The sequence below is a fragment of the Salvelinus fontinalis genome, chromosome 42 (genome assembly GCF_029448725.1).
Source record: "Salvelinus fontinalis isolate EN_2023a chromosome 42, ASM2944872v1, whole genome shotgun sequence".
NCBI classification, from domain to species: Eukaryota; Metazoa; Chordata; class Actinopteri; order Salmoniformes; family Salmonidae; genus Salvelinus; species Salvelinus fontinalis.
The window spans coordinates 7974349-7999666 of NC_074706.1; the positions used below are offsets into that span (position 1 = coordinate 7974349).

A 25318-nucleotide genomic window follows, 5' to 3' on the forward strand; every position below is an offset into this window, starting at 1 on the left:
GGTGTTCTTCGGCTTGCAAGCCTCCCCTTTTTCCTCCAAACATAATGATGGTCATTATGGCCAAACAGTTCTATTTTTGTTTCATCAGAACAGAGGACATTTCTCCAAAAAGTACGATCTTTGTCCCAATGTGCAGTAGCAAACCCTGGTCTGGCTTTTTATGGCGGTTTTGGATCAGTGGCTTCTTCCTTGCTGAGCAGCCTTTCAGGTTATGTCGATATAGGACTCGTTTTACTGTGGATATAGATACTTTTGTACCCGTTTCCTCCAGCACCTTCACAAGGTCCTTTGCTGTTGTTCTGGGATTGATTTGCACTTTTCACACCAAAGTATGTTCATCTCTAGGAGACAGAACGCGTTTCCTTCTTGAGCGGTAAGACGGCTGCGTGGTCCCATGGTGTTTATACTTGCGTACTATTGTTTGTACAGATGAACGTGGTACCTTCAGGCGTTTGGAAATTGCTCCCAAGGATGAACCAGACTTGTGGAGGTCTACAATTGTTTTTCTGAAGTCTTGGTTGATTTCTTTTGATTTTCCTATGATGTCAAGCAAAGAGGCACTGAGTTTGAAGGTAGGCCTTGAAATACATCCACAGGTACACCTCCAATTGACTCAAATTATGTCAATTAGCCTATCAGAAGCTTCTAAAGCCATGACATCATTTTCTGGAATTTTCCAAGCTGTTTAAAGGCACAGTCAACTTAGTGTATGTAAACTTCTCACCCACTGGACTTGTGATACAGTGAATTATAAGTTAAATAATCTGTCTGTAAACAATTGTTGGAAAAATTACTTGTGTCATGCACAAAATAGATGTCCTAACCGACTTGCCAAAACTATAGTTTGTTAACAAGAAATTTGTGGAGTGGTTGAAAAACGAGTTTTAATGACTCCAACCTAAGTGTATGTAAACTTCCGACTTCAACTGTACACGTATCTGCCACCTGCATCCATCTGAAGGTGAATTTAATGTACATCCCTGCCATGTTGTTTTCTTTGGAAAGCCATGGCAGCTGTCGAGCTCTGCAGACTTTCTGCTCAGACCTTGACACGAGAGTGAAGGTCAAGACACTCAGAGACTCTAATTAAGACTGCTTAACGAGAAATCAGGTCCTTGTTTTGGAGGGAGGCCCAAGCTCGTGAAGGTGTGTGTGTCTGTCTGTATGTCTGTCTGTGTGTGCCGCGTGTGTGTGAGCGTGCGTGCGCATGCGTGTGTGTGTTTACACCAAACGAGTAAGGGGTCCACAGCTTGGTTTTCCTGCCGCAAGGTAATCTACAACCAACACCAGCCCTCTGTCAGGTTTTAGCAAATCCACTGTGGGTACCAGATGATTGCACACAAAAGCGGTAGCTAAGCACTGCATGCTCATGGAACCAGACTAAGCCAATAAACCTGCACAATCTCCCCATCGTTCTGTTACTATTAGGCCTAGCTGTCCACTGGCTAGCAGTTACTATTAGGCCTAGCTGTCCACTGGCTAGCGGTTACTATGAGGCCTAGCTGTCCACTGGCTATCTGTTACTATTAGACCTAGCTGTCCACTGGCTAGTGGTTACTATTAGACCTAGCTGTCCACTGGCTAGCAGTTACTATTAGGCCTAGCTGTCCACTGGCTAGCGGTTACTATGAGGCCTAGCTGTCCACTGGCTATCTGTTACTATTAGACCTAGCTGTCCACTGGCTAGTGGTTACTATTAGACCTAGCTGTCCACTGGCTAGCGGTTACTATTAGACCTAGCTGTCCACTGGCTAGCGGTTACTATTAGGCGCAGCTGTCCACTGTCTATCTGTTACTATTAGACCTAGCTGTCCACTGGCTAGCGGTTACTATTAGGCCTAGCTGTCCACTGGCTAGTGGTTACTATTAGGCGCAGCTGTCCACTGTCTATCTGTTACTATTAGACCTAGCTGTCCACTGGCTAGTGGTTACTATTAGAACTAGCTGTCCACTGTCTATCTGTTACTATTAGACCTAGCTGTCCACTGGCTAGCGGTTACTATTAGGCGCAGCTGTCCACTGTCTATCTGTTACTATTAGACCTAGCTGTCCACTGTCTATCTGTTACTATTAGACCTAGCTGTCCACTGTCTATCTGTTACTATTAGACCTAGCTGTCCACTGGCTAGTGGTTACTATTAGACCTAGCTGTCCACTGGCTAGCGGTTACTATTAGGCCTAGCTGTCCACTGTCTAGCGGTTACTATTAGGCCTAGCTGTCCACTGGCTAGCGGTTACTATTAGGCCTAGCTGTCCACTGTCTTGCGGTTACTATTAGGCCTAGCTGTCCACTGGCTAGCGGTTACTATTAGGCCTAGCTGTCCACTGGCTAGCAGTTACTATTAGGCCTAGCTGTCCACTGGCTAGCGGTTACTATTAGGCCTAGCTGTCCACTGTCTATCTGTTACTATTAGGCCTAGCTGTCCACTGGCTAGCGGTTACTATTAGGCCTAGCTGTCCACTGGCTAGTGGTTACTATTAGGCCTAGCTGTCCACTGGCTAGTGGTTACTATTAGACCTAGCTGTCCACTGGCTAGCTTCCTTTTGCTGTCACTGTCTTGCCAACGAGTCCCAATTGTTATTATTTTTATATTACGCTTATATCCGTTAATATATTATTTTGCAGTGCGTCAGCTTCAGAAGGTATTTTCTGCAACTTGGCTGGCTCTCTGGAATCTACATGATAGCGAATGATGATTGAGATTTTATTTGACAATTTAAAATGCATGAAGAAGCCACACCAGGCAACCAATAGCAAAATTGCAGAGATATGCACAGAGTGATGCTGTGGATTATCCTCAGAGATTTCTTCTGTTAGTGAGAGGTCAGGATGAAATGGGCTGTCTTTATCCTCTAATCTCTGCCAGCGTAATGTGTTTATCTGTTTGGACTTAGACATGTTATCTTTGTCTCCATCTTGTCCTCTGTCGTTGTCTGCCGCTCTTATCGCCTTTTCCGTCTCATCTCTCTTTCGCTCTCCCTCTCCTTTCTCCCACTGACACTTGCGCTCTCTCTCTCTCTCTCTCTCTCTCTCTCTCTCTCTCTCTCTCTCTCTCTCTCTTTTTCTTTCTTTCTTTCTCTCTCTCTCTCTGTTTTACTGGCATGACTTTTACAAGTAAATTCATCTTTTCCTCTATAGAGCAATATTTTTCAAATAGCTCTAGGTTTTTGAAAGGTTAGGTGATGTATGCTGAACATCCCTTTGATTGCCTCCTTTATTTAAGTCTACAGCCCATCACTACCTCTGAGGTATGAGAATGCAATTCAGTTTGACAAACACCCTCCAGTACTGTGCCAGCCACTGGCAGGGTCGCTGCCCCTCTGCACCTCTGCTGTCTCCTCTTGAAAGAGCTGTTTTTCAATAGTCGTCTGGAAGCAAAGTGTCCATTTAATGTCCCCTTGTATTAAGTTGAAGAAAACAGTCTCACTAGGACGAGTAAAAGAATGCTGGACAATTTAAAGGACAGACCTCTAAGTAATGAGAAAAGGCATGCTGGGAAATACATCCAGGATCGCACCAAATCTCATATGTCCCATTAGCGCCATGGCAAAGTCTCTTTTTTATGGATCTGAAATAATATTTTTAAGTGTTTTCTATAAAGGCAAACAGAACCGCAATTAATCTGTCGCAGTTCATGGCCAATTCCCCACCATGATTTAACACTTGTTAGGAATTGGGCTCCACGATTTACGACGTGTTGTAAAGCTGATCCACCCGCCTTTGTGCCTTGGCAGGCGCAGGACAGAGGTCGGACTTCTTTGTACCAGCAAAATATACAACATGGACAACGACCCAGAGATTTATATGATATTTTAACTCAGTTCTACACTGGCTACCCAGCCAGCTGTATTGTCAATGGCTCAGGCTGGGAGGTGATTATGATATTTGACTCCCATGCTATTTTATATTTCACCTGACACCTGTGCTGCCTACCCTGTCATGTTATCAATGGCTGAGCAACTGGGCAGACCGATTTTAGATTCTACAAGTGGAATTTATGCAGAGCCAAGATGGCTGACATTCCATTGATATGGTTACCAGCTAATTGGCCGTCTCTGGTGTACGGCTGCCTGGGAAGCAGAGGTCTGCACAGCCTCGCTCCCAGCCTTACTCGCTCTTACTGCCAGGTCATGGACCAGACCTGAGGATCTTGTGCTCATTTAACTGGACTCCCGTAGTTATGTACATTTTCTGAGGTCAGAAGAAAAGAACCCGGGTGAGAGGAAAAAATGGAACTGAGCTGAGTGGAAAGTTGTTCACTCTCTAATCAACACCTTACTTACACCTGGTTGGTGTTGGTTATTGATCCCCATCCCAACACTCAAAGAGACGAGGATCAAACTTGCCCAGACTTGTATTCAGGTCGGTGTAAACCTTCTTCTTCTGCATCTGCTTCTTCTTCTTTTTATATATATAATATATACTTTTTTATTGATGCATTTTGCACGTTATTTTAGTTTTTTTTACATCAGCTAGCTCCACCTATAGAGATACAAGGAATGGAGATAGTTTGGAAACACTATCATCTATTTTCCTCTGAAATATCTCAACTCAACACCATTATAAATATAGCACCACCGTCGCTCTCCTCAGACTGTGATGGGAAGATCAGTGACGTGCTTCTCCCAGTGTTGATGACTGAACGGTTGACATAAGAAGAGCCATTTCCCTAGGGACAGATCATTCATATTCCCTCGCTGTGTGTGTGCCTCGTGCTGCCAGGTTAAAACTAATGAACATCCATCCCAGGTGATGAGTGGTGTACTGCTCTGGAGCACCGGGCGCTGCCTCTGTGTGTCAGTCACAACAAAATGTCAATCAGCGCACTTCATTAGCTAGGCCACATTAAGCCCGAATCGGACTCGTGGGTTGGGCACGTGTGTGTGTGTGTGTGTGTGCGTGTGTGTGTGTGTGTGCAGTTGACAGCTTTTTTCCCTGTGGTGGCGCTCTTCTTCATTATGGGAGAAAGTCATTGATGTAACTCCATCAGTTGCGGCATCTTCCTATAGCTACAATATGTAGCATTGAAACATCTTTAGTTATCATACTATCTTTGTTGTGCTTGTTTATCTGGCTTTAAGCCCCTACTGTCCCTAATTGTACAAAAAGTTTTACAAGACAGTCTAGCTTTATATAGCCTTAAAAAGAAATAAAAAAATTGCTACATTGTCCACTATAGCAAGACTATCATTCATCCAGGTTGCAGACAAAACATCAGTCTCTAAAGTATGTGATCCCAAGAATGTCACGTTTACCGAGAGCTCAAATGTAGATTTGTCCTGAGGAATTACAACGCCCAACGCCGTGTAGAACTTGTCTCTCCCCTGTTATATGATGTAAAGAAAGACGAAGCCTTGTTGTTTCTGGCACTCCTCTTGTTCGCCTGTCGTCAGCATCACACCAATGTGCCTCTGTGCCTCAACTAAAAGCTTCCTCTACATTGTGAGTGTGATATCATTAACTGGATCTCCAAGGAAACATTTTGTTTTGTAATTGCTTTCATTTTCTGAGAGGAGAAGAGGAAGGAGAAATGAAAGAAGGAAATCCCCCGTTCTTTTGAAAATGTAACAGGTGCAGAGGAACTACTAGGTTACACTCTCCTCCGTATCTGCAGGTCATTTGGCAAATTACTCCAATGACTTCCTCTGGAAACCTTTATTTATGTAATTTTCCCTCGCAGTGTCCTTGGACAGGTTAATATGCTGCCAGACCACATCCTCTTCAATGACATGCATTGCAACCTGTTGATGTAAATGTTTTATTCTTTCATAATTTGTCACGTTCCTGACCTATTTATGTTAGTTTTTGTGTGTTAGTTGGTCAGGACGTGAGGTTGGGTGGGCATTCTATGTTATCTGTTTCTATGTTGGTTTCGGTTTGCCTGGTATGGCTCTTGATTAGAGGCAGGTGGTTTGCGTTTGCCTCTAATTAAGAGTCATATTTAGGTAGGGCATTCTCACTGTTTGTTTGTGGGTGATTGTCTCCTATGTCTGTATGTACGTTCGTACCACATGGGACTGTAGCGTTTGTTTGTTTCGTTTCGTTTCGATGTCGTCCGTTTCCTGTACGTAAGTTTATGTCTAGTTATGTAAGTTTATGTTCAGGTTTCGTTCAACGTCGTTTTCTTGTTTTGTAGTTGGAAAGTGTTTTGTTTCGTTTCGTGTTTGCCATCATCGTAATTTATAATAAAGATGGCTTATTTCCCTGAGCCTGCGTTTTGGTCTGAAGATCCTTCTCTCCTCACCTCTTCCGAGGATGAGGAGAGCGTCACCCGTTACAGAATCACCCACCAAGCTAAGACCAAGCGGCAAAGGGAAACTAAACGGAGTAAGGGACAGGAGAGAAAGGATTTCTGGACATGGGAGCAAATAATGAATGGAGAAGGTCCCTGGGCTAAGGCAGGAGAAAATCGCCGTCCCAAAGCTGAGCTGGAGGCACGGAGGAGAGCAGAGGCTACCGGGGAGAGGAACCGGAGCTATGAGGGAACGCGTCTGGCACGGAAGCCAAAAAAGCCCGTGAGTAATTCCCAAAAATTTCTTGGGGGGGGGCTAGGAGATAGTGGGCCAAGGGCAGGTAGGAGACCTGCGCCCACTTCCCAGGCTTACCGTGGAGAGCGGGAGTACGGGCAGGCGCCGTGTTACGCAGTAGAGCGCACGGTGTCTCCTGTACGAGTGCATAGCCCAGTGCGGGTTATTCCACCTCCCCGCACTGGGAGGGCTAGATTGGGCATTGAGCCAGGTGTCATGAGGCCGGCTCAACGCGTCTGGTCTCCAGTGCGTCTCCTCGGGCCGGCATACATGGCACCTGCCTTACGCATGGTTTCCCCGGTTCGCCTACATAGGCCGGTGCGGGTTATTCCACCTCCCCGCACTGGTCGGGCAACCGGGAGCATTCAACCAGGTAAGGTTGGGCAGGCTCAATGCTCAAGAGTGCCAGTACGCCTCCACGGTCCGGTATTTCCGGCACCACCTCCCCGCCCCAGCCTAGTACCTACAGTGTATACACTACGCACTAGGCTACCAGTGCGTATCCTGAGCCCTGTTCCTCCTCCACGCACTCTCCCTGTAGTGCGTGCATCTAGCCCGGTGCCTCCAGTTCCGGCCCCACGCACTAAGCTACCAGTGCGTCTCCAGAGCCCTGTACACACTGTATATTCTCCCCCTACTAATCCTGATGTGCTTGTCCTCAGCCCGGCGTCACCAGTGCCGGTACCACGCATCAGGGGTAGAGTAGGCTTTGAGGATACAGTGTGCCCTGTCCCTGCTCCCCGCACTAGTAGGAAGGTGCTTGTCATTAGCACGGTGCCTCCAGTTCTGGCACCACGCACCAGGTCTACAGTGCGCCATATCCGGCCAGAGCCATCCGTCTCCCCAGCGCCATCTGAGCCATCCGTCTCCCCAGCGCCATCTGAGCCATCCGTCTCCCCAGCGCCATCTGAGCCATCCGTCTCCCCAGCGCCATCTGAGCCATCCGTCTCCCCAGCGCCGTCTGAGCCATCCGTCTCCCCGGAGCCTGCAAAGCCGCCCGTCTGCCATGAGCCTGCAAAGCCGCCCGTCTGCCATGAGCCTACAGAGCCGTCAGCCAGACAGGAGCCGCTAGAGCCATCAGCCAGACAGGAGCCGCTAGAGCCGCCAACCAGACAGGATCCGCCAGAGCCGCCAACCAGACAGGATCTGCCAGAGCCGCCAACCAGACAGGATCTGCCAGAGCCGCCAACCAGACAGGATCTGCCAGAGCCGCCAACCAGACAGGATCTGCCAGAGCCGCCAACCAGACAGGATCTGCCAGAGCCGCCAGCGAGCCATGAGCAGTCAGAGCCGTCAGAGCGCCATGAGCAGCCAGAGCCGTCAGAGCGCCATGAGCAGCCAGAGCCGTCAGAGCGCCATGAGCAGCCAGAGCCGTCAGAGCGCCATGAGCGTCGAGAGCCGTCAGCCTGCCATGAGCATCGAGAGCCGTCAGCCTGCCATGAGCGTCGAGAGCCGTCAGCCTGCCATGAGCGTCGAGAGCCGTCAGCCAGCCATGAGCATCGAGATTCGTCAGTCAGCCATGAGCTGTCCTTCAGCCTGAAAAGGCTGGATACCCAGAACTGCCCATCAGTCCAGAGCTGTCTCTCTGTCCGGAGCTGCCTTTCAGTCCGGAGTTGCCCCTCTATCCTAATCTCCCTCTCTATCTTCATCTATCTCTATATTCTTATCTATCCCTCTTTCTTGATTTATCTCTCTGTCCCGGTGTTGTCCCTATTAGATATGTTGTTAAGGGAATTTTGTGGGGGTCAAAAGAGGGTGGACATTCTTGGAGGGAGGAAGTTAGGATGGATTATGGTGGGGTGGGAACCGCGCCCCGAGCCTGAACCACCACCGTGGTTAGATGCCCACCCAGACCCTCCCCTAGACTTTGTGCTGGTGCGTCCGGAGTTCGCACCTTGTGGGGGGGGTACTGTCACGTTCCTGACCTATTTATGTTAGTTTTTGTGTGTTAGTTGGTCAGGACGTGAGGTTGGGTGGGCATTCTATGTTATCTGTTTCTATGTTGGTTTCGGTTTGCCTGGTATGGCTCTTGATTAGAGGCAGGTGGTTTGCGTTTGCCTCTAATTAAGAGTCATATTTAGGTAGGGCATTCTCACTGTTTGTTTGTGGGTGATTGTCTCCTATGTCTGTATGTACGTTCGTACCACATGGGACTGTAGCGTTTGTTTGTTTCGTTTCGATGTCGTCCGTTTCCTGTACGTAAGTTTATGTCTAGTTATGTAAGTTTATGTTCAGGTTTCGTTCAACGTCGTTTTCTTGTTTTGTAGTTGGAAAGTGTTTTGTTTCGTGTTTGCCATCATCGTAATTTATAATAAAGATGGCTTATTTCCCTGAGCCTGCGTTTTGGTCTGAAGATCCTTCTCTCCTCACCTCTTCCGAGGATGAGGAGAGCGTCACCCGTTACATAATTGGACATCTTTAAAGTAGATTACATTTGGGGTTCAGTACTTATTGACAGGCCTTGATTGAGAGCTTCAGTCTACGGTTTGGTGATATGTTTTTTCGTGTACAACCTCATTATCATCCCCATCGTCAACGTGATCATTATTACCACCCTCGTCATCGTCAGTACGCTTATCTCTGAAGATGCTGCTGTGAGAGTAAAAAAAAAAAACACTCTCCAGTTGGAGAAATAACGATCCTCTGCTGATTGCATTGTTTTGATGCCCCGCCACTTGGTGTGGTGCCAGGAGCGTGGTGTTGTGACGGAGCAGCAGCTGACATCTGTTCTGTGGTGCGGCCCAGTCTCTGGAGCCTCAGCATGGGGTTCTTACACCCCACCATCTTAAACCCACCTCCCATATTACACACAGCCTCTCCCTCCTCCCCTCCGTTCTCTCCTCTCTCGGCTGTTCAAACACCCCCTGTAACTCTACTCGAGGCGACCACTTGTGCAAAGAGACTCAGCGTTACGGCTTAATGATCTACTTTGTGCCTGAGTCTGAATATCATCACATATTTCCTCCTTAAAGTTCTAGCAGCTTAGTTCTCATCTGTTTTGTAGAGCCTGGGCTGGAAGCTGAGGGCTAAATGGCTAACTGTTTTGTAGAGCCTGGGCTGGAAGTTGAGGGCTAAATGGCTAACTGTTTTGTAGAGTCTGGGCTGGAAGTTGAGGGCTAAATGGCTAACTGTTTTGTAGAGTCTGGGCTGGAAGTTGAGGGCTAAATGGCTAACTGTTTTGTAGTGCCGGGGCTGGAAGCTGAGGGCTAAATGGCTAACTGTTTTGTAGAGCCTGGGCTGGAAGTTGAGGGCTAAATGGCTAACTGTTTTGTAGAGTCTGGGCTGGAAGTTGAGGGCTAATGGCTAACTGTTTTGTAGAGCCTGGGCTGGAAGTTGAGGGCTAAATGGCTAACTGTTTTGTAGAGCCTGGGCTGGAAGCTGAGGGCTAAATGGCTAACTGTTTTGTAGAGCCTGGGCTGGAAGCTGAGGGCTAAATGGCTAACTGTTTTGTAGAGCCTGGGCTGGAAGTTGAGGGCTAAATGGCTAACTGTTTTGTAGAACCTGGGCTGGAAGCTGAGGGCTAAATGGCTAACTGTTTTGTAGAGCCTGGGCTGGAAGCTGAGGGCTAAATGGCTAACTGTTTTGTAGAGCCTGGGCTGGAAGATTAGGGCTAAATGGCTAACTGTTTTGTAGAGCCTGGGCTGGAAGTTGAGGGCTAAATGGCTAACTGTTTTGTAGAGTCTGGGCTGGAAGTTGAGGGCTAAATGGCTAACTGTATTGTAGAGCCTGGGCTGGAAGCTGAGGGCTAAATGGCTAACTGTTTTGTAGAGTCTGGGCTGGAAGCTGAGGGCTAAATGGCTAACTGTATTGTAGAGCCTGGGCTGGAAGCTGAGGGCTAAATGACTAACTGTTTTGTAGAGCCTGGGCTGGAAGTTGAGGGCTAAATGGCTAACTGTATTGTAGAGCCTGGGCTGGAAGCTGAGGGCTAAATGACTAACTGTTTTGTAGAGCCTGGGCTGGAAGTTGAGGGCTAAATGGCTAACTGTTTTGTAGAGCCTGGGATGGAAGCTGAGGGCTAAATGGCTAACTGTTTTGTAGAGCCTGGGCTGGAAGTTGAGGGCTAAATGGCTAACTGTTTTGTAGAGCCTGGGCTGGAAGCTGAGGGCTATATGGCTAACTGTTTTGTAGAGCCTGGGCTGGAAGTTGGGGACTAATGGTTAACCGTTTTGTATGTGCTTGCTGATGGCAAGGATGAAAGTGTTGATCAAACTTGAAGAAATAGTAGCACCTAGTGAACTGTTGTGGGTGTGGACAAGCGGACCTTCAGAGGTGAGCAACCTTGCCTGACACTTGAAGACTTGTATTAGCTCCCCATGCTAATGCCTAGGCTTTAGCTTAGGTGACTAATGCGGTGTTAGGGTGTGCCGGAGGCCCAGGTTTGAAGCCAGTCAGTCACACAGACACCATCCACAGATATAGTATGGCCTCACAGCATAGAACCCAGTCAGTCCCTCAGACACCATCCAAAGTTACAGTATAGAATGGCCTCATCCCACAGAACAGCATGTGGCTAAGCGAACCCTTCATGACAGTGACTGTATGGGCAGTGCACAGACCCATCATTCCTCTCTTTCTTCTCTCTATCCTCCTCTCTTCACACCTCTCTCCCTTTGACCCCTCTAAAGAACCATGAGACCGTAGTGATTCTCCTCCCTTTGGTCTCTGAGGTAGATTTCATCCCAGGTGTTCTGTTGGTGAAAATCGATGCGGCCTAATCCTTTTTTTCTTTCCCCCCGTTTACCCCCCTTTTGTGGCGGCGGCGGACGCACTCGCAGACAAAGGCACTGTTACGCCGGCGCGGCCGGGGGACGAAAAGAGTATATCACTAACGCCGGCTAAGTGCTTTAGCCATGGCTGTCAGGGAAATGGGCCCGTGGAAAAAGCAGAAAGAGACAGGGCGACAATAGCCACAACACGGACAAAAGGCCATTTTTATGTCATCATCACCGCTAGAGCGGGAGTGGAGTACAGTAGCTCTGAGGAATAGAAGCTAGTCTTCACTACTAGGCTTTTGTTTGAAGTAAAACCCCAAACTGTCCGTTGCCATAGCAATGTGTTATTTCAATCTGCCGTAACACTGGAGTGGGGTTTCTTGAAAAAAAAAAAAGCTTCCAGATAATTCCGTACTCAAAGGACTGCCTAAATGGATACCACAGGCTTTGTGAACTTACTCTCATTTGCGAGACGTTTCTATGAAGAAAAAAAACAATTTTATTTTCAACTTTGCGTTGTTCTCTTTGTTCAACCAGTAAAATCAACAAAAACATGAACATTCAGGGCACAAAAATACATTCTGATAAAAACAAAGCACTTGATTTCAGAGAAGTTATCATATTTATATCATATTTATATGTGTTTTTTTAATATCCCATTCACCTTAAAATGGCCACCCCATTGAGTATCATCCCTGGGTTTAGATATGTCAAAGCCTTGCAGTAGGTAGACTTATGCAAAGCTCTGCCTGCCATAGCTTATTAATAACGGAAAGACGATATCCCTCCCCGATATCTCTGTTTCTACAGTCCGCCCATCAGGAGCCCTTTAAAGGTCGAAGGGTTACAGTAAATCCTACCATGTTATTGGAATATGGCTCTATGGCTCTCCTCCGCAATCGAAACTCAACAGAAATCTCCCCGACCTCCTCCTTTTCTGCCTGTCTTTTCCCCAGCCACTGACAGCAGAGTCAATAAAACTCAAATAATATCAACCTTGGAGAACACTTGTGGCACCGCGCACTTAATTATTTAATTTTATTTCCCTTCTCCTGTCATCCTGTCGTAGGTTTGATTACTTCATAAAAACTATTGTAGGATGTTTGCCGAAGGATTAGATCATTTGACTTTGTCGAAGGGGGATAGTTAATTATTCAATGGTATTGCAGCAGGCAAAGGCAAGTCTTGTAGTGTTTGGCAACATGAAAACGAAGATAGAGTATACTGTAGTGTCAGGCCCTGATCTGTTTCACCTGTGATTATCTCCACCCCCTCCAGGTGTCGCTTATTTTCCCTGGTGTATTTAACCCTGTGTTTCCTGTCTCTCTGTGCCAGTTCGTCTTGTATGTTTTTCAAGTCAACCAGCGTTTTTCCCCCCGTGCTCCTGCTTTCTATTTCTCTTATACTAGTCCTCCCGGTTTTGACCCATGCCTGTTCTGGACTCTGTACCCGCCTGCCTGACCACTCTGCCTGCCCTGACCCTGCCCCCCGACCTATACATCTGCTTTCCTCTGGATTACCCACCTTGATCTGTCTTCTACTTGACCCTGTTGGAACATTAAATATTGCTTCGACAGTCTGCATCTGGGTCTTACTTTGATTCCTGATATGTAGATTAAGTGTTGGAGTTAGGTATGAGCTGTAGATAACATTTTCCTTTGGGAGATTGCTCTCCACCCTGTTAATGGACTACATGGTAAACAAATATATTTTTTAAATCAGTGAATTAGCTTACACAACCTTGTTTCTATGACGCAAAGGGACTAATACTTTATTACAATCTACTGTCCCACATAAACATCAACCTAGGTTTTCTATCTTTGAAGAGTTACAAATGTGTCTATATACTAAAAGTTCTCAGTTTCCCCTACTAGAAACTCCTAGGACTTAGAGACATAGCGTGTTCTTAAATTTCATGCAGCTAATGTACAAGTAATGTTTGGTTGTTACTCTTACAAAGGATCATTAAGAAGGAGCAAGATGGTCTCGTATTGTATTATTCCCAGTTCTAACTAAAAGCTAATGGGCTCAGAGACAGAATGTAACATTGGGTAACTAGTATCTTTGCAGTACAGGGCTTTTTTATTGCACATCTTTGGCCTCCTAATGGGAAGCAGTTTAGTGGCTGTGTTTGAGCTCAGTTGCTTCAAAAGAGTGAGAGCATGGAGGGATAGCATGGATGGATAGCATGGAAGGATAGCATGGAGGAAGCATGGAGCGATAGCAAGGAGGAATAGAATAGGATAGCATGGAGGAATAGAATATAAGGATAGCATGGAGGGATAGAATAGAGGGATAGAATAGAGGGATAGCATGGATGGATAGCATGGAGGGATAGCATGGAGGAAGCATGGAGCGATAGCAAGGAGGAATAGAATAGAAGGATAGCATGGAGGGATAGAATAGAGGGATAGAATAGAGGGGTAGCATGGATGGATAGAATGGAGGGATAGCATGGATGGAGCATGGAGCGATAGCAAGGAGGAATAGAATAGAAGGATAGCATGGAGGGATAGAATAGAGGGATAGCATGGATGGATAGCATGGAGGGATAGCATGGATGGATAGCATGGAGTGATAGAGGGCCTCCCAAGTGGCGCAGTGGTCTAGCTTGAGGCGTCACTACAGACCCGGGTTCGATCCCAGGCTGTGTCACAACCGGCCGTGAACGTGAGTCCCATAGGGCGGTGCACAATTGGCCCAGCATCGTTTGGCGCAGTAATGTTTTGGAGGAAAAATGACTCAACCTTTGCCTCTCCCAAGCCCGTTGGGGGTTGCAGCGATGAGACAAGATCGTAATTAAAATTGGAAAGAGGGGGTAACCCCCCCCCATTTTTTAAAAGAAAAAATTGTTGGCTATACCGTTTTAGTCGGAAGTTTAAATACACCTTAGCCAAATACATTTAAACTCAGTTTTTCACAATTCCTGACATTTAATCCTTGTAAAAATTCAATGTCTTAGGTCAGTTAGGATCACCACTTTATTTTAAGAATGTGAAATGTCAGAATAATAGTAGAGAGAATGATTTATTTCAGCTTTTATTTCTTTCATCACATTCCCAGTGGGTCAGAAGTTTACATACACTCAATTAGTATTTGGTAGCATTGCCTTTAAATTGTTTAACTTGGGTCAAACGTTTCAGGTAGCCTTCCACAAGCTTCCCACAATAAGTTGGGTGAACTTTGGCCCATTCCTCCTGACAGAGCTAGTGTAACTGAGTCAGGTTTGTAGGCCTCCTTGCTCGCACATGCTTTTTCAGTTCTGCCTACAGATTTTCTATATGATTGAAGTTAGGGCTTTGTGATGGCCACTCCAAAACCACCAAGCTTTAACTTCCTGACTGATGTCTTGAGATGTTGCTACAATATATCCACATAATTTTCCGTCGTCATGATGCCATCTAATTTGTGAAGTACACCAGTTCCTCTTGCAGCAGAGAACCCCCACAACCTGATGCTGCCACCCCCGTGCTTCACGGTTGGGATGGTGTTCTTCTGCTTGCAAGCCCCCCCCTTTTTCCTCCAAACATAACGATGGTCATTATTGCCAAACAGTTCTATTTTTGTTTCATCAGACCAGAGGACATTTCTCCAAAAAGTACAATCTTTGTCCCAATGTGCAGTTGCAAACCGTAGTCTGGCTTTTTTATGGCGGTTTTGGATCAGTGGCTTCTTCCTTGCTGAGTGGCCTTTCAGGTTATGTCGATATAGGACTCGTTTTACTGTGGATATAGATACTTTTGTACCCGTTTCCTCCAGCATCTTCACAAGGTCTATTGCTGTTGTTCTGGGGTTGATTTGAACTTTTCGCACAAAAGTATGTTCATCTCTAGGAGACAGAACGCGTCTCCTTCCTGAGCAGTATGCTGGCTGCGTGGTCCCATGGTGTTTAAACTTGCGTACTATTGTTTGTAAAGATGAACGCGGTACCTTCAGGCATTTGGAAATTGCTCCCAAGGATGAACCAGACTTGTGGAGGTCCACAATTTTTTTTCTGAGGTCTTGGCCGATTTCTTTTGATTTTCCCATGATGTCAAGCAAAGAGGCACTGAGTTTGAAGGTAGGCCTTGAAATACATCCACAGGTACACCTCCAATTGACTCAAATTTTGTCATTTAGCCTATCAGAAGCTTCTAAAGCCATGACATATTTTTCTGTAATTTTCCGAGCTGTTTAAATTCACAGTCAACTTAGTGTATGTAAACTTCTGACCCACTGGAATTGCGATACAGTGAATTGTAAATAAAATAATCTGTCTAAACAATTGTTGGAAAAATGACTTGTCATGCACAAAATAGATGTCCTAACCGACTTGCCAAAACTATAGTTTGATAACAAGAAATATGTGGAGGGGTTGAAAAACGAGTTCTAATGACTCCAGCCTAAGTGTTTGTAAACTTCCGACTTGAACTGTAATACAGCGATAGTGGTACAACTGCTGATTTCATTTTTCCATTGTTTTCTTTCTGTCATTTTATGCTGTCGGACACAAGGCCTGCATGGCGTAGCAGTTCTCTGAGATAAGAGGTGTTTATCTGCAGCGGTGGTTGGTCGATCGTTTTGATGTAGCGTTATAATGGTGCCTCTTTTGATCAGGACGAGCCACTTTGAGGGGCCTAAGTACATCTAACATGCCCGGGCTTCTATCATCTGAAAGGTATGGCCGTGGCAGATAAGGGAGAAACATGCCTCTGTTCTATTCGCCACGGTCTGACTGATACCTTTAACGGAGCTCACGGACGCTGAAAGACTGAAATCACACCTCCGGCATGTGTAGCGCTTCCTGATTCATTGTTGACCTTTACGGTTTAAATGTCTCCAATCTTTTTCCTTTTTGACGCATTGTTGAGGAAATTAAGAGAAGGAAAGAAAGGGAAGAAAGAGAGGGACAGACTGACGTCACCAATAACAAAGCAGGAAGAAAGAGAGGGACAGATTGACGTTACCAATAACAAAGCAGGAAGAAAGAGAGGGACAGACTGATGTCACCAATAACAAAGCAGGAAGAAAGAGAGGGACAGACTGACGTCACCAATAACAAAGCAGGAAGAAAGAGAGGGACAGACTGACGTCACCAATAACAAAGCAGGAAGAAAAAGAAGGACAGACTGACATCACCAATAACAAAGCAGGAAGAAAGAGAGGGACAGACTGACGTTACCAATAACAAAGCAGGAAGAAAGAGAGGGACAGACTGACGTCACCAATAACAAAGCAGGAAGAAAAAGAAGGACAGACTGACATCACCAATAACAAAGCAGGAAGAAAGAGAGGGACAGACTGACATCACCAATAACAAAGCAGGAAGAAAGAGAGGGACAAACTGATGTCACCAATAACAAAGCAGGAAGAAAGAGAGGGACAGACTGATGTCACCAATAACAAAGCAGGAAGAAAGAGAGGGACAGATTGACGTTACCAATAACAAAGCAGGAAGAAAGAGAGGGACAGACTGATGTCACCAATAACAAAGCAGGAAGAAAGAGAGGGACAGACTGACGTCACCAATAACAAAGCAGGAAGAAAGAGAGGGACAGACTGACGTCACCAATAACAAAGCAGGAAGAAAAAGAAGGACAGACTGACATCACCAATAACAAAGCAGGAAGAAAGAGAGGGACAGACTGACGTTACCAATAACAAAGCAGGAAGAAAGAGAGGGACAGACTGACGTCACCAATAACAAAGCAGGAAGAAAAAGAAGGACAGACTGACATCACCAATAACAAAGCAGGAAGAAAGAGAGGGACAGACTGACGTTACCAATAACAAAGCAGGAAGAAAGAGAGGGACAGACTGACGTCACCAATAAAAAAGCAGGAAGAAAGAGAGGGACAGACTGACGTCACCAATAACAAAGCAGGTAGAAAGAGAGGGACAGACTGACGTTACCAATAACAAAGCAGGAAGAAAGAGAGGGACAGACTGACGTCACCAATAACAAAGCAGGTAGAAAGAGCGGGACAGACTGACGTTACCAATAACAAAGCAGGGTGTGATATCTCAGCTTTAATTCACTGTTGTGTTGTGCTCTTCTAAGTTATTACACCGAAGATGAGATATTATGATGAAATATTTAAACCGCCATTTTTTATTTGATTTTATTGCTCTTCATCAGGAATGTGTAATAAGTGTAGCTGTGTGGTTGTGTGTCCACCTGAAACATAGTATGTCCTCACTCTCGGCCCTCATCCCTTTAAGCCAGTATATTCCTCAAAACCAATGGTAGATTGTGGCACTTGGGGTGCTTTATAACAACCCTCCACTGGTGTTTAAAAAGACAGCCTAATCACTTAAGCCTTAAATTCAATTAATCCAGACAGGAGACATTTTACAATCTCCGATGGCTCCATTGACTTTCAGCAGCAATTTTCTTAGTGGGCTGTTCCGTGCTGTGGCATACAACCAGCGGCTTAGAAACTACTGTATTCACTTTTTAAAGACTGAAAAAACACACACACTTCTCCGTCCTTCTCTCTCATGTCAGATCTAATGCGATTGTGTCTGATGTATCCTCCAGCCTCTCTGTAGAGCTCTGGGATATCACTGCCACCAATCCCTAAGCACACTGGGCTCAGGCTCTGCCTTTGCCTTCGCGGGCAGAAGTGCGGGAGAGACACTTACTGTAAGGAAGAAGTGAAAAATGTCAGCCATGCGTCAGATGAAAATGAATCTGTCAGTGGATGGAGAGCGAAAAAGGACCACAGTAGGTTTTCTCTTTTCTTCCTCTCTTTTTGTGCAAACGTGTGAGGTTTTCACGTCGCCATCAATCATCAGATGTGTTCCGGTTTGACCTTCCCCAGTATATTCTGTGGATGCGATTGATTCCAACACCTCACTCCCCAAAGCGGGACGCTTCTCCCGACTGCCTTTCCCTCAGAACTGACATTTATGTCACACTTATTTAGGTCCTCTGGCTCTCTCGTCCTTCCTCCCTCTATTTCTCGCTCTGTACCTATTTCTCTATATCCCTCTCGGCATCTCCCTCACCTCTCCCTCTTTCCCTTCCTCTCCTCCTCGGGAATTGTCTAAATGACCCCATTGTAATCCGGAGCATTGGTGGCCATTTTGTTTTCCCTACTCAATGAGACACTATTTATAGACTGAGAAGCTATGTGCTTGCTGGTCCATTGTCGGCTCTCCACTCTTACAGTAGCTCTCAGCTGCACCAGATGGTAATGGCTGTGCCGGGGAACGTTCTGGAGTGGGCCCTCAAGCAGGGAGATGGAGAACAAGCTGCTTGACTTAAAGATGCCGTCTTAAAGTTTCTCTTTAGCTAATTCTTCTACGGCAGTCTACCGGCCTCCTTAGAGCAACATACTGATTATTGAAGTTATTATTATTGCAGTCTTTGGGCCTCCTCTTTAGTTTGGAAGCTAACCAGTGAGCATCCATTTTGTTTTGTAAAGTTGCCATAATGGAAAAAGTATAACACCATAATATGTATCTCTGTAGTTGCTGTAAATCATTGGAGAAGGAAGTCTGGGGTAAAATGATGAATTGTTAGTTTAATGCATGGGTGATTGTGTGAGGCTTGGGCTCTACACAATGGAGAGGAGTCCATTGATAATGGCAATACCAGCTGTGGACTTCGGCGAAGAAGCGATACATCATAATCATACACTTACAGGACAGCATGTGAATCCAAGGGATATTTATTGTGCAGTGATCAGAGTGTGGGGTTGGTTTGCTCTGATTGGACTTTGTTTAGTTGTTTGAGAATGGATCTTATACGTGTGTGGTATTGTATTGCCACCGGCTGAGGAGAAAGAGTGTTGTTGCCCTAACCCAGGCTGACAAGGTGTGAACCAAAAGGTTCACTCCACAGCAATGCACCAGCTGAACCCATAAGAACACACACAGACACACACACACCATGGCAGCCTGACATGACTTCACCTCAAAAAGTTAACCAAAGAAGACTTTCTAGCAATGTTGCTGTGTGTGTTCACACTATGCTAGGGAGGAATCAATATTTCACCTGTCGTAATGTTGCAGTGCACCAAAAGAAACTGTTGTGTGATCTGACATTGGTGTGTTGTTTTTCCCCATGCCAGGGGGAACACTGAGCCCTAGCTTCTCATCAGATCTCCTGAAAGTGAGTAAATCAATATATTTTTCTACCTCTCCATATCACAGGTGTATTGTACATAATCCACATTGTGCTGGTGCTGTACAGTACTGTCAGAGCTTTGCTGTAGAAATAGAGGCTGAGCTGTGTGTGTGTGTGTGTGTGTGTGTGTGTGTGTGTGTGTGTGTGTGTGTGTGTGTGTGTGTGTGTGTGTGTGTGTGTGTGTGTGTGTGTGTGTGTGTGCGTGTGCGTGTATATGTGTGGTTTTGTGAGATTCCAACATCCCCATCAGCAAAGAGGCAATCCGCGTGAGAGTGCTCCAACCGGGGCTATGTCGGCGCATTGAATTGTGGGATATGGCACCGTGGGGTAGAGCGGCTGTAGTGAGGCTGACTCCAGTGGTGTCACGGTAACAGCTCTGACAGTGTCTGGCTAACAATCCCTAAGTGTGGTCATGACTGACAATCCCTAGGGGCTCTGACTCTGTTCATGCTTTCTTTCTTGTGTGTGCTTTAAGTTCATACTCGCTGTTGTTGCTTTTAGTTCGTTATTTGAACGTGTTGCGTTCTTTGTAAAGCTGTAGTTTTCTGACTTTTTACCCTCAAACTGTTTTTTACCTCAGGAGAAGCTCTTTGATGAATTGTCACAACAATCCACCTCTTGTATATCCATGTTTGTTACAGTATATTAGCATTTTGGGCTAACGTTAGCTCTCCATTAGCTTGTGTTCATTCCTTCCTCCTTCCTGAGGTTTACAAATGTGGGCTCCATTACACTAGGCAAGCTAAGGTATTTAAACAATTGTTAATATTTGAGCCCTTGTGAGTACATAATCATCTCTTCACATCATCCATTTCACATAACACTTATGACAACAATAATCAGCTCGCGTCCCTGGCCTCGACCTACCCAGAATGCATCGGTTTCCTCTTAGTAGATGCCAACCACTCTAAGGCAAATAGGGAAGGGAAGTGCTACATCACTGCTGCCACCTGTGTCCCTGAGAAGTGGAGACAGTAATTACCAGCTGTTTGTGTGACTTACAGTACGACGACAGAGGGGCCTCGGTTAACGAGCGCCGGGGTTAAGAAGCAGACACCGGGCTGTATTTGGCCCATAAAGCCAAACAACATCTCATGTAAGATTATTATTCATAGATCACACACACACACACACACACACACACACACACAAACACGCACACACACACACACACAGAGTGAGAGGGAGGCATTATACGATCGCGTCAACACCACTTTGATCCGCGGCGTCAAATATTGTTCCAGCCCACACAGTCACAGACAGACGTGCATCATCGCCTGTCAATCTGAATCAACGGTGGGAATTAAGAGCGGTCACGTCGGGATCAGGATGGAGGAAGATGGAAACACTCTGTGACCATGGTGACAAAGCATCTGCTGTTGTGGTTGTCACTGGCTGTTGGCTCTCTCTCTCTAGTGTTTGTGTGTGTGTGTGTGTGACAAAGATTGTGATATTCATAGCAAAATCCAAATAACAGATACAAGAAACATCCTCTTCAATAATATCCCCATGTTTTCTCTGAGATTATACTTGGATGTATTTATATGAGCAGGTGAAAGTGCAATATGCATGCTGTACATTAATACCAGTGTAAAGTACTTAAATATAAAAACTTGAGTACTACTTCAGTAGTTTTTGGGTGTATCTATAATTTACTATTTATATTTTTGAGAACTTTTACTCTTACTTCACTACATCCCTAAAGAAAAGAATGTACTTTTTACTCAATACATTTTCCCAAACACCCAAAAGTACATTTTCAATGATTAGCAGGACAAGAAAAATGGTTAAATTCACACATTTATCAAGAGAACATCCCTGGTCATCTCGACTGCCTCTGATCTGGCAGACTCACTAAACACACATGCTTCATTTGTAAATGATGTCTGAGTGTTGGAGTGCGCCCCTGGCTATAAAAAAAAATGTAAAAAACAAGAAAATGGTGGTGTTTGGTTTGCTTAATACAGTTGAAGTCGGAAGTTTACATACACTTAGGTTGGAGTCATTAACACTCGTTTTTCAAACACCCTACAAATTCCTTGTTAACAAACTATAGTTTTGGCAAATCGGTTAGGACATCTACTTTGTGCATGACACAAGTAATTTTTCCAACAATTGTTTACAGATAGATTATTTCCCTTATAATTCACTGTATCACAATTCCAGTGGGTCAGAAGTTGTTTGGCCATAATGACCATTGTTATGTTTGGAGGAAAAAGGGGGAGGCTTGCAAGCCAAAGAACACCATCCCAACCGTGAAGCATGGGGGTGGCAGCATCATGTTGTGGGAGTGCTTTGCTGGTGCACTTCACAAAATAGATGGCATCATGAGGAGGAAAATGATGTGGATATATTGAAGCAACATCTCAAGACATCAGTCAGGAAGTTAAAGCTTGGTCGCAAATGGATCTTCCAAATGGACAATGACCCCAAGCATACTTCCAAAGTTGTGTCAAAATTGCTTAAGGACAACAAAGTCAAGGTATTGGAGTGGCCATTACAAAGCCCTGACCTCAATCATATTGAAAATCTGTGGACAGAACTGAAAAAGCATGTGCGAGCAAGGAGTCCTACAAACCTGACTCAGTTACACCAGCTCTGTCAGGAGGAATGGGCCAAAATTCACCCAACTGTTGTGGGAAGCTTGTGGAAGGCTACCTGAAACGTTTGACCCAAGTTAAACAATTTAAAGGCAATGCTACCAAATACTAATTGAGTGTATGTAAACGTGATCCAAACTAACCTAAGACAAAACTGAGTTTAAATGTATTTGGCTAAAGTGTATGTAAACTTCAGACTTCAACTGTATATAGAATTTGAAATGATTTATACTATTACTTGTACTTTTGATACTTAAGTATATTTCACACCAAATACTTTTAGACAATTACTCAAGTAGTATTTTACTGGGTGACTTTCACTTTTACTTCATCATTTTCTATTAAGGTACAGTGCCTTTGGAAAGTATTCAGACCCCTTGACTTTTTCCACATTTTGTTAAGTTACAGCCTTATTCTAAAAGGTATATAAAAAAAATCCTCAAATTTTCATTCAATACCCCATAATGACAAAGCAAAACAGGTTTTTATAAATGTTTATTAAAAATAATGGAAATATCACATTTACATAAGTATTTAGACCCTTTAATCAGTACTTTGTTGAATCACCTTTGGCAGTGATTACAGCCTCGAGTCTTCTTGGGTATGACGCTACAAGCTTGGCACACCTGTATTTTGGGAGTTTCTCCCATTCTGCTCTGCAGATCCTCTCAAGCTCTGTCAGGCTAAATGGGGAGTGTTGCTGCACAGCTATTTTCAGGTCTCTCCAGAGATCTCTCCGGGTTCAAGTCCAGGCTCTGGCTGGGCCACTCAAGGACATTCAGAGACTTGTCCCGGAACAACTCTGCATTTTCTTGACTGTGTGCTTAGTGTCGTTGTCCTGTTGGAAGGTGAATCTTCACCCCAGTCTTAGGTCCTGAGCCCTCTGGAGCAGGTTTTCATCAATGATCTCTCTGTACTTTGCTCTCTTCATCTTTCCCTCAATCCTGACTTGTCTCCTAGTCCCTGCTGCTGAAAAACATCCCCACAGCATGATGCTGCCACCACCATGCTTCGCCGTGGGGAATGTGCCAGGTTTCCTCCAGACGTGACGCTTGGCATATCAAGCCAATGATTACAATCTTGGTTTCATCAGACCAGAGAATCTTGTTTCTTATGGTCTGAGAGTCCTTTAAGTTGCCTTTTGACAAAGTCCAAGCGGGCTGTCATGTGCCTTTTACTGAGGAGTAGCTTCCGTCTGGCCACTCCGCCATATAGGGCTGATTGGTGGAGTGCTGCAGAGATGGTTGTCCTTCAGGAAGGTTCTCCCATCTCCACAGAGGAACTCTCGAGCTCTGTCAGAGTGACCATTGGGTTCTTGGTCCCCTCCTTGGCCAAGGCCCTTCTCCCTCGATTGCTCAGTTTGGCCGGGTTGCCAGATCTAGGAAGAGTCTTGGTGGTTCCAAATTTCTTCCATTTAAGAATGATGGAGGCCACTGTGTTCTTGGGGACCTTCAGTGCTACAGAATTGTTTTGGTACCCTTCTCCAGATGTGTGCCTCGACACAATCCTGTCTCGGAGCTCTACGGGCAATTACTTTGACCTCATGGCTTGGTTTTTGCTCTGACATGCACTGTCAACTGTGGGACCTTATATAGACAGGTGTGTGCCTTTCAAAATCATGTCCAATCAATTGAATTTACCACAGGTGGACTCCAATCAAGTTGTATACACATCTCAAGGATGATCAATGGGAACAGGATGCACCTGAGCTTAATTTGGTGTCTCATAGCAAAGGGACTGAATACTCGTGTTTTTTATTTGTAATACATTTGCAAAAATTTCTAAAAACCTGTTTTCGCTTTGTCATTATGGGATATTGTGTGTAGCTTGAGGAACATTTTTTATTTAATCAATTTTAGAGTAAGGCTGTAACGTAACGAAATGTGGAAGAGTTAAAGGGTCAGAGTACTTGCCGAATGCACTTTATCTTTACTTTTACTGATTAATACATACCCAAGATATGCCTTTGTTGGGAATTCCAAGTGTGCTCCACTCATGAAGGGTTTTGGCTCTTCCCGGGAGGTAGTACCTATATGGAAGTCATCTTGTGAATTCCATCTATCAGAGCTGAATCCTGCCCGTGAGGAAAACCATGGTAATTACAAAGCCACTTTGATCGTTCCAAGGTGTAGCTTCCCCATCGAAACTTGGCGAGAGGAGAGCCTCTCTCTTCCTAGTTATCGACTGTCTCTCTTTCTCTCTCTCTCTCTCTCTCTCTCTGTCTCTCTTTTCTGCTCTTATTCGAGTGCATCCTTCCTGTCTAACCTTCCTATGTGTCCAGTAGAGATTTGCCCTATTTCCTGGCATTTGGATGGAAATGTGCGAGTGTGGAAGTGTAGAAGTGCCAAATCACCCCTCTATCGCCATTTTCTACTTGACATTTGCTTGAGATTTTTATGCTATCTGGATGCATGGTCTTTTTTTCTCTCCATCTCTCTTTTTGACTCCCTCTCTCGGTCTTTCTCTCTCGATCACTCTCCCTCCCTCCATCTCTTTCTTTCTGTCAGTCGGGTTTCTCTTTATGTCAATGAGTATTCTATTTTTCACTCTCTCTAACGATAGTGTGCCATTTGCTGGGTGGAACTCTGTAGAACAGGTGTCAAACTCATTCCACGGAGGGCAGTGTGTCTGCAGGTTTTCGCTCCTCCCTTGTACTTGATTAATGAATTAAGGTCACTAATTAGTAAAGAACTCCCCTCACCTGGTTGTCTAGGTCTTAATTGAAAGGAGAAAACTCAAACCAGTAGACACTAAGCCCTCCGTGGAATGAGTCTGACACCAATGCTGTAGGAGCATATGAGCTCACAGCCACTTCCTTGTGTGGTGCTTCTGGAAGAATCAAAGGACCAGGTAGCCTCCTATGGAGATAGTCTTCAGCATATGAGCATATGGCCTCTGCACCTATGGTGAAACGCAAGGCCCGTGAAGGTAACTGCCCCACATGCATAAATACCACCGTTCTGATCTCACTACAGTCGATCTGTTGGCAGGTGAAGCCCTTCCACCTTCACAGTAATGTTGTGCCAATGACCCCCAGAACAGCTTTACAGTAACTCAATTAGGAGGTATATAGCAGGCAGGTTAATTCATTTCAATGGGGAACCACATTATCATTGACGACAGTAAGTGGCTAATTGGCAAGTTAATTAGTTCTAGTGAAGTTTGGATCGATAAATATTGCATAAAGCTTCAATGAAGTGCTCTGTAACAGATGGCTTATACACCGCACCTCTGTCACTCTGGCTAAGAGTAAGACTGGGCCTACCTACACACTCTGGAAGGAAAAAGAGCTATTAAGCTATTTAGGAGATAGCTGTGCATAATTCAAAGACCCAAACCAATAAACCCAATATAAAGGAACTGAT

The 25318-nt window shown here is 45.2% G+C and overlaps 1 protein-coding gene across 2 annotated transcripts in view; it reads left to right on the forward strand.

Moving 5' to 3' along the window:
• LOC129841128 (teneurin-3-like) overlaps window positions 1-25318 on the forward strand; it is a 570942-nt gene that overhangs the window by 130779 nt on the left and 414845 nt on the right. For both annotated transcript variants that reach the window (XM_055909241.1, XM_055909243.1), the window contains one exon: window positions 19298-19338. The gene's annotated coding sequence lies outside the window, so the exon portion shown is untranslated. The remainder of the gene's footprint in view (window positions 1-19297; window positions 19339-25318) is intronic.